Source organism: Hemitrygon akajei, chromosome 22, assembly GCF_048418815.1.
Source record: "Hemitrygon akajei chromosome 22, sHemAka1.3, whole genome shotgun sequence".
Taxonomy (NCBI): domain Eukaryota; kingdom Metazoa; phylum Chordata; class Chondrichthyes; order Myliobatiformes; family Dasyatidae; genus Hemitrygon; species Hemitrygon akajei.
The window spans coordinates 54380479-54394604 of record NC_133145.1 but is presented as its reverse complement, the minus strand read 5'-3'; positions in this window follow the sequence as shown (position 1 = coordinate 54394604).

Below are 14126 nucleotides of genomic sequence, written 5' to 3'. Positions count from 1 at the left end.
TTAACTGGTCATTGTAAATTGTCCTATGATTAGGCTAGGATTAAATCTGGGGTTTGCTGGGTAGCGCATTTCAAGGGTTCGAAGGGCCTATACCATGCTGTAACTCAAACAAATAAATCAATGTCTTTCTCACTGAAAGTGTGGCTCTGAGGTGCACAAATATGGACAACATTTTCCACGGTCTCTTAACTGAGGTTGGAGTGGATTTGGTGGCAATGTCGGATGAACAAATTTACGTTTGTCTTGTAGACAAACTAGCTCCTCTCAGTGGAATACTTGTTGAAGATAAGCTGCAGTTTTGTGGTGGAAAACTATTGAGAAAATTGTTGGGAAGTTGATTCTAATCTGTAGTAAAGTTCGGTCTTTGGCAGGTCAACTGCTTGGTGTGCAGCTTGCATGACATCATATAGTGGATGTAAGAACTTTTGAGATAAGCCAACTATAAAAGAGCATTCTTCCTAGTTTCACTTGACCGTAAGACTTAGGAGCAGAATTAGGTTATTCTGCCCTTTCTGCCATTCGATCATGGCTGACATATTTTCTCTCTCAAGCCCATTCTCCTTCTCCCTGTAACCTCTGGTGCCCTAGCCCTTACTAATCAAGAACCTTTCAACCTCCACTTTATGCCTAATGACTTAGCCCCCACTGGTATTTATGGCAATGAATTCCACAGATTCTCTACCTTCTGGCTAAAGAAATTCCTCCTCACCTCTGTTCTAAAGGGATGCCCTTCTATTTAGAGGCTGTGCCCCTTGGACCTAGATTCTCCTACTATAGGAAAACATCCTGGCCACGTGCAGTCTATGTGGGCATTTCAATATTTGTTAAGTTTCAATGAAATGCAGTCCCCACAATACCACTACTATTCTTCAAAACTCCAGCAGGTACAGGCCCAGAGACATTGAATGCTCCCATACATTAACCCTTTCATGCCTGGGATCATTCTTGTGGACCTCCTCTGCACCATCTCCAATGGCCAGCACATCTTTTCTTAGGTATGGGGTCCAAAACTGCTCATAATTCTCCAAATACAATTTGATCAATGCCTTATAAACCCTCAGCATTACATCCTTGCTTTAATCTGCTTTTTTTGTTTGTCAGTCATTGTTTATGTACAAATTTTCACAAAGGCCATTTCATTTCTTTATTTTTCCTGTAAATACCTGCAAGAAAATGAATCCCAAGGTAGTATATGCTTACAAATATGTACTTTGCTTTTGACTTACTCTAGGCCTGACAGAGCCTGACTGATAGAGTCAAAGGTTCTAGGGAAGTAAAAAAAAAAGCCATGTATAGTATTAGCATGCTGCTCCATGCATGTACCTAGGAGTGAAGATAATTTCCATTAATATCTCTAATCTAATGAAATCCACACTGTAATTTGGGAAGCTACTCTCTGGCCATTGAGAGGGGGAAGTTGTGGTGAGGACAATTCTTGTGACAGACAGCAAGGAGGACCTCTTTGTGATTGCTATATTAAAATGGTCATGGGTAGCCATCTCAGAGCTACAGGTTCTGTCTGTCTCGAAGGGCAACGGAGTGTGCGTTATTGGTCAGTCTGTTCGTTATGGCGCAAACCTGAGTGGAAGGTATGGAGATCCTGAGATGCCCCGTCGTCAAGATTCCACCCCCCCCCCCCCAACTCAGTCTCATCTGTGTAGTCCAAAGGAAAGTGAAACAATACATTTGGCACCAGCTTGGCTGCAGGAGCTGCCAGAAAGATGTTCAATGACATCTAGCCCCTTTGCGGCTCCACTCCAGATTTTCGGTCTGCGTTTACTCCCATACCCTTCGTCTCTGCTGAGGCTGTCCACAAGGCAGTGGGTCTGTTTAACAACAGCTGGAGATCTTGTTCACGCACACCAGGATGTGTCCACACACCGGTGGGTCTGCGTGCTATGTGTGCAGGGGCCAGAACTCCTCCCCGCCCTCTGTAGTTCAGCCCGAGTCCGAATGGAGTTCACTTTCCGTGTGCCACCAGCGAGGAGGCTTGCTGTTGGAGAGGCAATGTACTGGCGGGGAGGGACTTATACATTCAGCCCTCCTTTTCACAAGACTGCTAGCCAGCAGTGGTAGCTAAAAGCACCACCTACTGCACTACCACACTAGATGGCTCACAACAACCATTTGACATAGGTATAGAGACTACTAAATACATCAGCAGATGTAGAATTGTGTCACCATAACATGGCAGTCCACTGGGAATAAAGAACAATCTGCTGAATTAACTCAGTGAGTCAAGCTGCATCTGTGGGGAGAAAAGAATTGTTGACACCCTTTTGAATCATCCTTCCCACTCTCCCCCACCCTACAATGCTGCTTGGATCTGCTGATGGCCTCCAGCCTCCAGCCTGTTATCCAGATTCCAGCAACTGCACTGTCTTCAAAATACTGGGAATTTCTGATTGTGAATTTCAGAGCAGTCGGCTCTGCTGTTATTATCCAATGTTGGGCAGGATGACTTTTATAAACGTTTCACCATATATCATTTTTTTCCAGTGACCCACAGATTGTTTGCTTACACGACATATATCAGTGATACTAATTCTGATTCTGATTCAATAGCCCTCCAAAGCACAAACTATATAAGAAAACGCACAAGATGCTGGAGGAACTCAGCAGGCCAGGCAGCACCTATGGAAAAAAGTAAACAGATAGATAGATAGATAGATAGATAGATACTTTATTCATCCCCAAGGGGAAATTCAATGTTCCTCCAGTATGATATCACATAAACACAAGACAGACCAAGACTAACTGACCAAAAAACCACATAATTATAACATACAGTTACAACAGTGCAAAGCAATACCATAATTTGATAAGAGCAGACCATGGGCATGGTAAAAAAAAAGTCTCAAAGTCCCAGATAGCCCATCATCTCACGCAGATGGCAGAAGGAAGAAACCTCCAACGTGGCAAAACTCCCCGATGCAGCCTCTGGAAGCACCCGAGCACAGCCAACTGTGAGTCCGTCCGAAAACTTCCGACAACTTCGTGCCTCCGACCAGCCTTCCGACACCGAGCACCGAGCACCATCTCTGCCGAGTGCTTCAACCCCGGCTCCGGCCACCAAGCAACAGGCAAAGCCGAGGATTCGGGGCCTTCCTCTCTGGAGATCTCTCCGATCGCTCAGTAGCAGCGTCAGCAGCACAGGCATGTCAGAAGTTTCGCCAGATGTTCCTCCGTGCTTCACACATCCGTCTCAATCAAATCAGGATTGTGCACGGCCCCTACTTACAGATAACGGATATTCCTTACTGGAGTGGCCGCTGCGCCCTGCGTCGTCGCGCCGCCATCTTGATGATATGCATGATAAAACAGTCGACGTTTTAGGCCGAAACCCTTCATCAGGACATGATGGAATAAAGAACAATCTGCTGATTTAACTCAGTGAATAAGCAGCATTTGTGGGGGGGGGGGGGGGAGAATTGTTGTCAGCATTTTGAACCTCTGCCCCACCCCATTTCATTCAGTCCTGATATGAAGGGTTGCAGCCCAAAACGTTGCTGACTGTTTACTCTTTTCCATAGCTGCTGCCTGGCCTGCTGAGGTCCTCCAGCACTTTGTTTTGTGTGTTGCTTTGGATTCCAGCATCTGCAGATATTGTGGTATGTGAGCAGATTACTTCAACTGACCATTCATTGTGGTTTACTCTTGGCTCTCAATACTCTTGCTTTTGATGTCTTTCTAGGCAGTTCCCTCTGAGTTGAGTATGCCTTAGAACCGGATAGCATGGAGTGGAATGCAATTAAGAATTCTTGTGCTAATGACCAACTCTTCATTGAGGTGTTCGATGCCATCGTTCCAACAGCCCCTCTGTCCTTAATACAGACAGACAGACATACTTTATTGATCCCGAGGGAAATTGGGTTTCGTTACAGTCGCACCAACCAAGAATAGTGTAGAAATATAGCAATACAAAAACCATAAATAATTAAATAATAATAAGTAAATTATTCCACGTGGAAATAAGTCCAGGACAAGCCTATTGGCTCAGGGTGTCTAACACTCCAAGGGAGGAGTTGTAAAGTTTGATGGCCACAGGCAGGAATGACTTCCTATGACGCTCAGTGTTGCATCTCGGTGGAATGAGTCTCTGGCTGAACGTACTCCTGTGCCTAACCAGTACATTATGAAGTGGATGGGAGACATTGTCCAAGATGGCATGCAACTTGGACAGCATCCTCTTTTCAGACACCACCGTCAGAGAGTCCAGTTCCACCCCCACAACATCACTGGCCTTACGAATGAGTTTGTTGATTCTGTTGGTGTCTGCTACCCTCAGCCTGAAGTACGCTTTCATGTGTACTTCAGCACTGTTAAGTGTCATACATGGCAGTTAACAGTGCTACAGAATTCATATGTCATTGTTATCAGTAACAATGGATCTCTTCCACCGCCCGTTATGTACTGCATGTCTCAAACTTTTTGTTTGTCTGCAGTCTTTGGGATAAAAAAGTTGTTTCTGTGCTCTTGAGGCAGGGTAAATTTTCCTGTCTAATCCATACTTGGAGTTGATAGCTCCTAGATTTCAATGTTCAAAATAAATTTATTGAGGTATGTATCTGTCACCATATACTACCCTGAGATTCATTTTCTTGCAGGCATATACAGTAGATACAAAGAAATACAATAGAATCAATGAAAAAGTAAACACAAACAAAGACGACAGACAACAAATGTGCAAAAGACAACAATCTGAGCAAATACAAAAAGCAAAACAAAATAATAACAATTACAGGATAAGTAAATAATAAACGATACTGCATATATGTCAAACTCAAGGCCCGCGGGCCAAATCCAGCCCGCGGTGGAATTATCTTTGGCCCGCGAGATAATATCTAACTACTATTAAAGCTGGCCCCAGTAATCGAAGCGCCTATGGCGTATGATATGGCTAATGCTGAGTTTATTCAGGTACCAGGTTTTCAGGGTTTTTAGTGGTTATTCAGCAGTCTTGCACGGCAGTCTTCTTCATAAGAAACGGAATTTGTAAAGTGAAACACTTTGTAGTTATAGCAGAGACTGAGACACATGAGAGCAGGCTGAAAAAACGGAGGCAACGAAAGCTGCGTTCGCACGCGTCCGATTGATCCGGCCCGCATGAAGCTGCATTTTGCTCAATCCGGCCCGTGACCTAAAATGAGTTTGACACCCCTGCGATACTGAGAACATGAGTCGTAGAGTCCTTGGACTTGCCTCCATAGTTTGTGGGATCCACTTCAGTGATGGGATGAGTGAAGTTATCCACTCTGGTTCAGGAGCCTGATGGTTGAGAAGTAATAACTGTTCCTGAATCTGGTGGTGTGGGATGTAAGGCTCCTGTACTTCCTGATGGCAGCAATGCTGGTTGTACTCATCAAACCATTCCTGGTAGAGAAGCCAGAAGTCCCAATGCAGAATTTAATTGAGGTGAAATTCAGGGCAGTCCAGACATTGAGCTCATTAATTGGGAGCAGCCAGGAACCCTGAGGGCATGTCTAAGAAGAGTTTGCAGGTTCCTTGAGAACTTCAACACTGATTTTCTTACAGCAGTATTTTTGTTGCCTGGTTGAGCACCTGATGGTAGTAACAGTTGGAATACGCAGCTGTCGATTGGCACCTATCCTGACCTGTGATGCAGACATCTTGCTGCCTCATATTCATGGAATAACATACTAAGGCAGATATTGCCTGAACTACGATGTTGTCGTGACAACATTTTTATTTCTGCAAGTGAGGGCAAATCCATCTCCATCAACCAGCGAAGGGTGAACTGGGATCCGCCACCCGTGGGTGACACATCATAACATCATACTGTCAGCATTGTGCAATATCCAGCTGGTGGGAGCAGCCCTTCTGAAATAGGATCCCTGTCAGGCACCGCACAACACTATGAGCAAGGCCTGGGGTCATGTCCTTTCTGTCAACGTCAGGCAGCATTGAGTACATAGAATCGGAATGAGATATATTATCATTATACATGTTGTGAAATTTGTTTTTCAGCAACTGTTGACTCAATGAAAAAATTACTGTAAATAACAATAAAAATATATACTTTATATATAATATATAAATATATCCAGTGCCTTGAAAAAGTATTCAGTTCCCAACCCTTTGTTCACATAAATGAGTATTACAACTAGGGATTTTGATCAATTCAACTGAGAATTTTTATTTCTGAATCACATGCTCCTTTATTCACAGTGAAGCCCAAAGCAAAAATGGAATATTGTAAAGAATGAACACTAAAAATTCAAAAACAGAAATGGCAGCTGTTCAAAAGTATTCATCCCCCTTTGCTCAATACTTGGTTGAACCACCTCTTGCAGTTATTGCAGTCAGTAGTCTTTTTGGATAAATTTCTATTAGCTTTGCAAGTGATAAAACAAGATTTGCCCATTCCTCCTTGCTAAGTTGCTCAAGCTGTACCTGGTTAGTTGGGGAACTGCGGTGGACATTAATCTTGAAGTTTTGCTTCAAGGTGTTCAATTGGGTTAAGGTCAGATTTTGACTGGCCACTCAAGGACATCAATTTTCTTCATTTGAAGCCACTCCATGGTTGCTCTGGCAAGGTACTTTGGGTTGTCATCCTGCTGAAAGATGAAGTTCCTCCCCAGTTAAGCTTCCTGACAGATTTTATCGAGGATCTCTCTATTTAGCAGCATACATCTTCTCACCAATCTTGATCAGATTTCTAGTCCCTGCTGCTGAAAAGTATCCCCATAGCATGTTGCTACCTCCACCATACTTTACAGTAGGGACGGTGTTACCTGCTGATGCACAGTACGATAATTACATAACTTGTGCCTCTTGGTGCTGAGGCCAAAAGTTCAATTTTAGTCTCATCCGGCCATAAGACCTTCTTGCACATCTTTAGAATATCTTCTAAGTAATGCTTTGCAAAGTCTTTACAGTCAATGATATACTGTACCTTTTTTTTAGCCAGGGCTTTTTCCCTGCCACTCTTCCATAAAGACCCTTTTTGTACAAGGCCTTAGAGATTGCGAAGTCATGAGCTTCATCTCCAGTTGCAGCCATTGACTTCTGCAGCTCACTCAAAGTGACTGTTGGAGTCACATCAGCCTCTCTTACAAGTGCCATTCTTCTCCAGTGACTTTTTAGGAAGGGAGCCCTGACCTAGGCAGTGTGACTGTACTTTCATATTTCCTCCACGTTTTCACAGTGGGCTGCACTGATCTCGGAGTATGTTCAGTGTCTTTGAGATGGTCTTGTACCCTTTCCCAGATCTGTTATCATTTCCACGACTTGTCTTGAATGCTCTTTTGACTTCATTTTGGTTTGGTCTTTTGAAATTCTGCCATACTGTTGGACCTTACAGAGAGAGGTGGTATTTATTCTTATGAATTCATTGAAAACAGGTGATCCTCCAGTTTTCTACATCAACAAATTGAGTGAGTTGGTAAGGTAACTACCCCTGATGAAAGTTAGCATAGTAATTACAATTGGTCACAATTTTGGTTATTCAGTTTCAATAAGTTGTTGACAGATTTTGGAATTTTGTTTTGACATGATGCACGATGTTTTGTAGACTAGCTCAAAATCCTAACTCATTATATTTTACATTTAGAAAATGAGATGTAAAATGTGAAAATAGTGGGGGCTGAGTACTTTTACAAGGTGTTGTATATTTAAAAAATCTCTCACTCTCTCTCTCTCTCTCTCTCTCTCTCTCTCCCTCTCTCTATCTCTATCTCTTTTTCTTTCTTTTGTTCATGGACCATTCAGAAATCAGAAGGGAATGAACCTGTTCCTTAGATTGCAAGATTCTGTTGGACATTGATAACGTGGAATGCTGCAGGTCCAGTTCACTGGTTCACTGGCAAGATCTACGGCAGTGGAGCTGCCCAGGGGAGAGAGACCCTAGAGGCAGTGTCTGAGCAGAGGTACGGAAGGTGCACTGTAGTCCATGCTGGGTTGAGGGTTGAACCCTCCTTTTGGTGCTGCTCTCCAGTGATTGCTCGGTGGAAGACAAGCTGGACTGCATTCATCTGTGGCTGCAATACTGCACGATGATCAGACTGCTGCAGGCTTGTCTTTGCTGACAACACCCATGCACCATCAATCTACAGTACATGACACTTAGGGATTTGGCTACACTATATTTTTAATGTGTCTATATTTACTGCTATCATATAAGTGCCTTGTGCTGTGTATGACTGTTGGTACTGTATTTTGCACCTTGAACCCAGGGGAACGCTGTTTCATTTGGCTGCATTCATGTAACGTTGAAGGACAATTGAACTTCAACTTCAATGTTGAGTGTGGTTCTTCCAGCTCCTATACCTCCTCTCTGATGGTAGTAATGAGAAGAGGGCACGTCCAGTGGATGGGAAGAGTCCTTAATGATGGCTAACGCCTTCATGAGGCACTGGCTTTTGAAGATGCCCTCAATGGTGCCCATGATACCTCAGAACCTGTTTGTCTGCTTTATTGTTTGCACAACCTGTTTTTTTCCCCCCTCTCTCTGCACATTGGGTGTTTGATGGCCTTCTTTTGTTTTTAATGGGTTCTTTGGGAGTTCTTTGCTTCGTGGATGCCTGTAAGGAGACGAATCTCAAGGTTGTATGAAGTATACATACTTCAAACTTTGATAGAGCTGGTTGAGCCTACAACTGCCTGCGTCTTTTTCAATCCTGTGTGTTGGAACCTGAAACAGGTAACACATTTCTGCTAACAACACACACAAAATGCTGGTGGAACACAGCAGGCCAGGCAGCAGTCCTGACAAAGGGTCTCAGCCCAAAACGTCGACAGTGCTTCTCCTTATAGATGCTGCCTGGCCTGCTGTGTTCCACCAGCATTTTGTGTGTGTTGTTGTTTGAATTTCCAGCATCTGCAGATTTCCTCGTGTTAACACATTTCTGCTGAAGTTTTTCTTATGGCTGGGAAGCAAGTGCTGGCAAGGTGTGGGAGGTTGGGAGGGGACAAGATATAGTATTGGAAACTGGGGGTAAGGGGTAAAGTGAAAGTGTGGTGCCTGAGAGGGAGAGGAAGATTCTGGGCAGGTGGAAGGAAATTAAGGACTAGGGATGTACAAAAGAAAAGGAGATTTCAGTGAGGGGAGAATCCTGGGTGAGAAAGATCTCAGAGAGGGTGCTGTGTAGGGTTTTGTGAAACAGATAGTGGACTGAGGTGTATATGATCCTTAGGGGTCTTGAGAGGGCAAATGTGGAATGGTAAAGTGCTATTGCAATTAGTTCTGCTGCCTCACTGCATCAAGGGATGTTGATCAGCTTGTGTTGGAGAGAATAAATTGCAAGGGTACATGCATGAAAAAGGAGGGGTCCTGGCAAAACGTTGACTGTAAACTGTAGGTGTTGGCTGACTTGCTGAGTTACTGTAACGCTTTGTGCATGTTGCTCAAGATTTCCAGCATCTGTAGAATCTCTTATTTACAAGAAGGATAGGACTACAGAGATTGTTCCTCTGGGAGTTGGCAAGGACTTGACAGTGTATGTGTAAGGAGTCAAAGTTGAGTTTATTGTCAGCTGTACAAGTACATGTATGCACACGTGCAATGAAAAACATATTGCAACATCATTGGCACATGGTAGTAGATACACAACATTCACAAGGAAAACATAAGCATGCAGCACTGTGCAAAAACCTCAGGCGCATATACATTGCAAGGATGCCTAAGACTTTTTCACAGTACTGTATTTGTCAATGTGGAGCAAAGAGTGAGTTTGTAAATCTGGCAGCAGCAAAGGATGTCGGGAATGGCAACGGTGGAGAACCACGGGAGGGGTGTGGGACAGGTAGTGCTGGGGGGGGGGGGGGGGTTGTTGGTTGTGCTGGTGCAGACACACCCGGCCCTGAGACACCAAACTAGGTCATTTGATTCCAAATAATTGGCTTATTGATCATTACAGAATGCCTTCCTGCTCCCTCTCCTCTCCATTCTCTTTTTCCCATCCATGATTCCCCTTCCCACTCTCAGCCCACAATACAGACCCATATCAGGTTTATCATCACATACGTCATGATTTGTTTTGCATCAACAGGAGGGTACAATACGGAAAATTACTACAGTACTGTGCAAAAGTCTTAGGCACCCTAGCTATAGATATGTGCCTAAGACTTTTGTACAATACTGTAAATTGAACACAATTTCAGATTCAGATTTCTCTATCACACATATGGTGAAAAGCCTTCTTTGCATTAACCAACACATCCAAGAATGTGCTTGGGGGCAGCCCACAAGTTTTGCCACGTATTCCAGCGCCAACATAGCACATCCAAAATGCAACACAGGCATCATCAACAACAGAATCAAATGAGGCAACAACAAAACAAATCCCTTTCCCATCCACCCACCAACCCCCTCACACATAGACAAGCCCCCAACCACAGGCCGGGGCTACAGTCCTTGGCCCCGGACTCTCAGGCTTGTAACAGCCGGTCACTGGCCCAGATTTGTGGACTTGACCTTCAGGCCTCTGCCTCCAGACTCACTAACTCTGGTCTTCAACTTTCAGGCAAGCTTTACACGCCAAGAACATAACGGTGACAAAAAGAAGTACAAATTCCGTTGTTGTGCAAAGGGATCACTGTGTAGCTGTACTGTAGTCATTAGAGTGGCTCAGGTTGGTTCAAGAACTGAATGTTTGGAGGGAAGTAGCTGTTCTTGAAACTGGTGGTGTGGGATTTCAGTCTTCTCTAATTCCTGCCCAAGAACATAACATGGCACAAATGGTGGGGATCTCTGAAGATACGTATTGTCTTCTTGAAGCAGTACCTCTTATAGATACTACTGTTGGTGGGGAGGGATGTGCCAGTGATGTATTGGGTGAGTCCTCTGCTATTACAGATGTTCCTTCTTGGAAAATCTGGAAACAAGGATCACTGTTCAAAAACAAGGATATGCCCATTTAATACAGAGATTAGGTAACTTATTTGTCTCTTAAGGTCATAAGTCTTTGTCAGCAGTGGGAACAGAGTCTTATGAATATTTTTAATGTAGATTTAAATCGTTCATTTGTTATGTGCCGTTTCATGTAACGTGGGCAATCATGGTCTTTCCATGACCAGGAGGGTTTTTTGCAAATTTTTCTGCAGAAGTGGTTTGCCATTGCCTTCTTCTGGGTGGGGTCTTTACAAGATGGGTGGCCCCAGCCATTATCAATACTCTTCAGAGATTGTCTTCCTGGCGTCAGTGGTCACATTACCAGGACTTGTGATGTACATCAGCAGCTCAAACAACCATCCGTCACCTGCTCCACGTGACCTGATCAGGGGTGAGGTGGTGTTAAGCTGTTGCTACACCTTGCCCAAGGGTGACCTGTAGGCTAGCAAAGGGAAGGAGTGTCTTACACCTCCCTTTGTTATGTGCAAAGGGATCACTGTGTAGTTGTACTGTAGTCATTACAGTTGCTCATGTTGGTTCAAGAACTGAATGTTTGGAGGGAAGTAGCTGTTCTTGAACCTGCTGGTGTGGGATTTCAGGCTCTGTATCTCCTGCCCAAGAACATAACATGGCATCATCCATAGATTTAGACAGATTCTTGATAAGCAAGGAGGTGTATGATTACTGGGAGTTAGTAGGAGTTCAGAGATAAGGATTCAGTCATATTAACCATCTAATTATTGTATGGCAGAGCAGGCCTATTCCTGCTTCTAATCTGTATACCTACACATACCTATTTAAGACCATAAGATATAGGAGCAGAGTCACATATCGACATGATCTGCATATGGTAAATGCCAATGCCATTGTAGATGTGCTTGCAACTATAAAGATGATTAGACACTTTCTCAAACATGTAGACCAGCAGGGTGCATCCTTGTCTGTTTGGTAACTGAATGTCCACAGATATGTCTGCACAAATCTCTGGAATTCAAAGCATAGCTGCAGTGTTTCAGTGCTAATTTGTTCAGTCTATTTAAAACTACGGTTAAAGTCTGCCTAATGGGAAGGTGATCTCTTCTGCTCTTAAGGCAAGTAGTTCCTGAAGTCAATTAGATGGTCATTGTTAATGGAAATAAAATGTTTCCAGCCTAAGTTTCTTGACTTTTATCATTTTGACTAGTTAATGCATTTTTTGAACGTCAATCTGAGAGAAAAAAAACTGCAGGAAATGCCGAGAGTTTCTGTAGATGCTGGAAATCCAAAGCAACACACACAAAATGCTGGAAACTCAGCCAGTCAAGGAAATGAACAGTCTGTGGCGACCCACTTCCTAGCGCACTCGAACCGGCTCACAAATAGCCAGCGCGCCGGCATAAAGGCCAGTCCCAAAAGGGCGCCAAGTCTGCTTCACCAGCAAAGGGAAAAGCCCGCGCAGGACTGTGAATACGTGCCCCCTACAGCATCTGCGCCCGGGGAGGGCGGGATCAGGGAGGCTTTAAAGCGAGGCCGCGAAGTTTGAATAAAATCTTTTTTTAACTGAAGTTTACCGACTCCGTGTTGTTATTTCAGCACTGTGTGTAGCACACCGCTACAATTGGTGACCCCGACGGCCCAAACGATATTTGGGCCGAAGATGAACGACGCTGCATCTGTTCATGCAGTTTCGTTGAAACTGCCAAGCTTCTGGATGCTGCGACCTCACCTATGGTTCCAGCAAGCAGAAGCCCAATTCCACGTTCGGCAGATAACCTCGGAGGACACCCGTTACTACTACATGGTGAGCTCCCTCGACCAGGATACAGCGGCCCAGGTTGAGGAGTTCATACAGTCACCCCCGGAAGACGGCAAATACACTGAATTCAAAGCCCTGCTCATAAGGACTTTCGGACTCTCACGGCGCGAGCGGGCTGCCCGTTTACGGCACCTGGATGGTTTGGGAGACAGACCTCCATCAGCTTTAATGAATGAGATGTTGTCTCTGGCCGGAGGACACAAGCCCTGCCTCATGTTTGAGCAGGCATTCCTGGAGCAGCTGCCCGAGGACATACGCCTGCTGCTGTCCGACGCGGATTTCAGCGACCCCCAGAAGGTGGCAGCCTTGGCGGACTTGCTGTGGAAAGCCAAGAAGGAGAGTGGGGCGTCCGTCGCACAGATCACCAGGCCACGGTCCCAGCAGCAGACCAGACCAGGCCCGGCAGCAGAGCCCACTAGCCCCAGAGGGAGGGGTGAGGAAACCAACGAACAATGGTGCTTCTACCACCAGTGGTGGGGCGCAGAAGCCCGCCGCTGTCGCCCGCCCTGCAAGTTCCCGGGAAACGCCAAGGCCAGCCGCCGCTGATGGCTACGGCGGCTGGCCATCGGGATAGCCTCCTGTATGTGTGGGACAAGCGGTCGGGACACCATTTTTTTGGTCGACACTGGTGCCGAGATCAGCGTCTTACCTCCGACGAGTTACGACACCCGCAACAGGGCACCGGGTCCCCCCTTGAGGGCTGCAAACGGCAGCACGGTAAGGACTTACGGCACCTGTACGGTGCAGCTACTGTTCGGCTCCAGCCGGTTCACGTGGGACTTCACTCTGGCCGCCGTAGCCCAACCACTTCTGGGTGCGGATTTTTTGCGGTCTCATAGCCTACTGGTCGACCTGCCAAGGAAGAGACTGGTCCACGCCGAGACCTTTCAGACATTCTCCCTGGGTGCAGCCCAGTTGCCAGCCCCACACCTCGACTCCATCATGCTGTCCGACAACGACTTCACCAGAGTCCTGGCGGATTTCCCATCGGTTCTGGCACCGCAGTTCACGGCAGCCATGCCCAGACACGGCGTACAGCACCACATCCCGACACAGGGACCACCCCTCCACGCCCGTGCTCGAAGGCTTCCCCCGGACAAGCTCCGACTGGCGAAGGAGGCGTTCAAGAGGATGGAGGAATTGGGGATCATACGGCGGTCCGACAGCCCATGGGCCTCCCTCCTGCACGTGGTGCCCAAAGCGACAGGGGGCTGGAGACCATGCGTCGACTACCGCAGGCTGAACGAGGCTACAACACCGGACTGCTACCCTGTGCCGCACATTCAGGACTTTGCAGCAAACCTGCACAGCGCACGGATCTTCTCCAAGGTAGACCTCGTCCGGGGATACCATCAAATCCCGATGCATCCAGACGACGTCCCCAAAACGGCACTCATCACCCTGTTCGGCCTTTTCGAGTTCCTCCGCATGCCGTTCGGCCTGAAGAATGCCACATAGACGTTCCAGCGGTTAATGGAT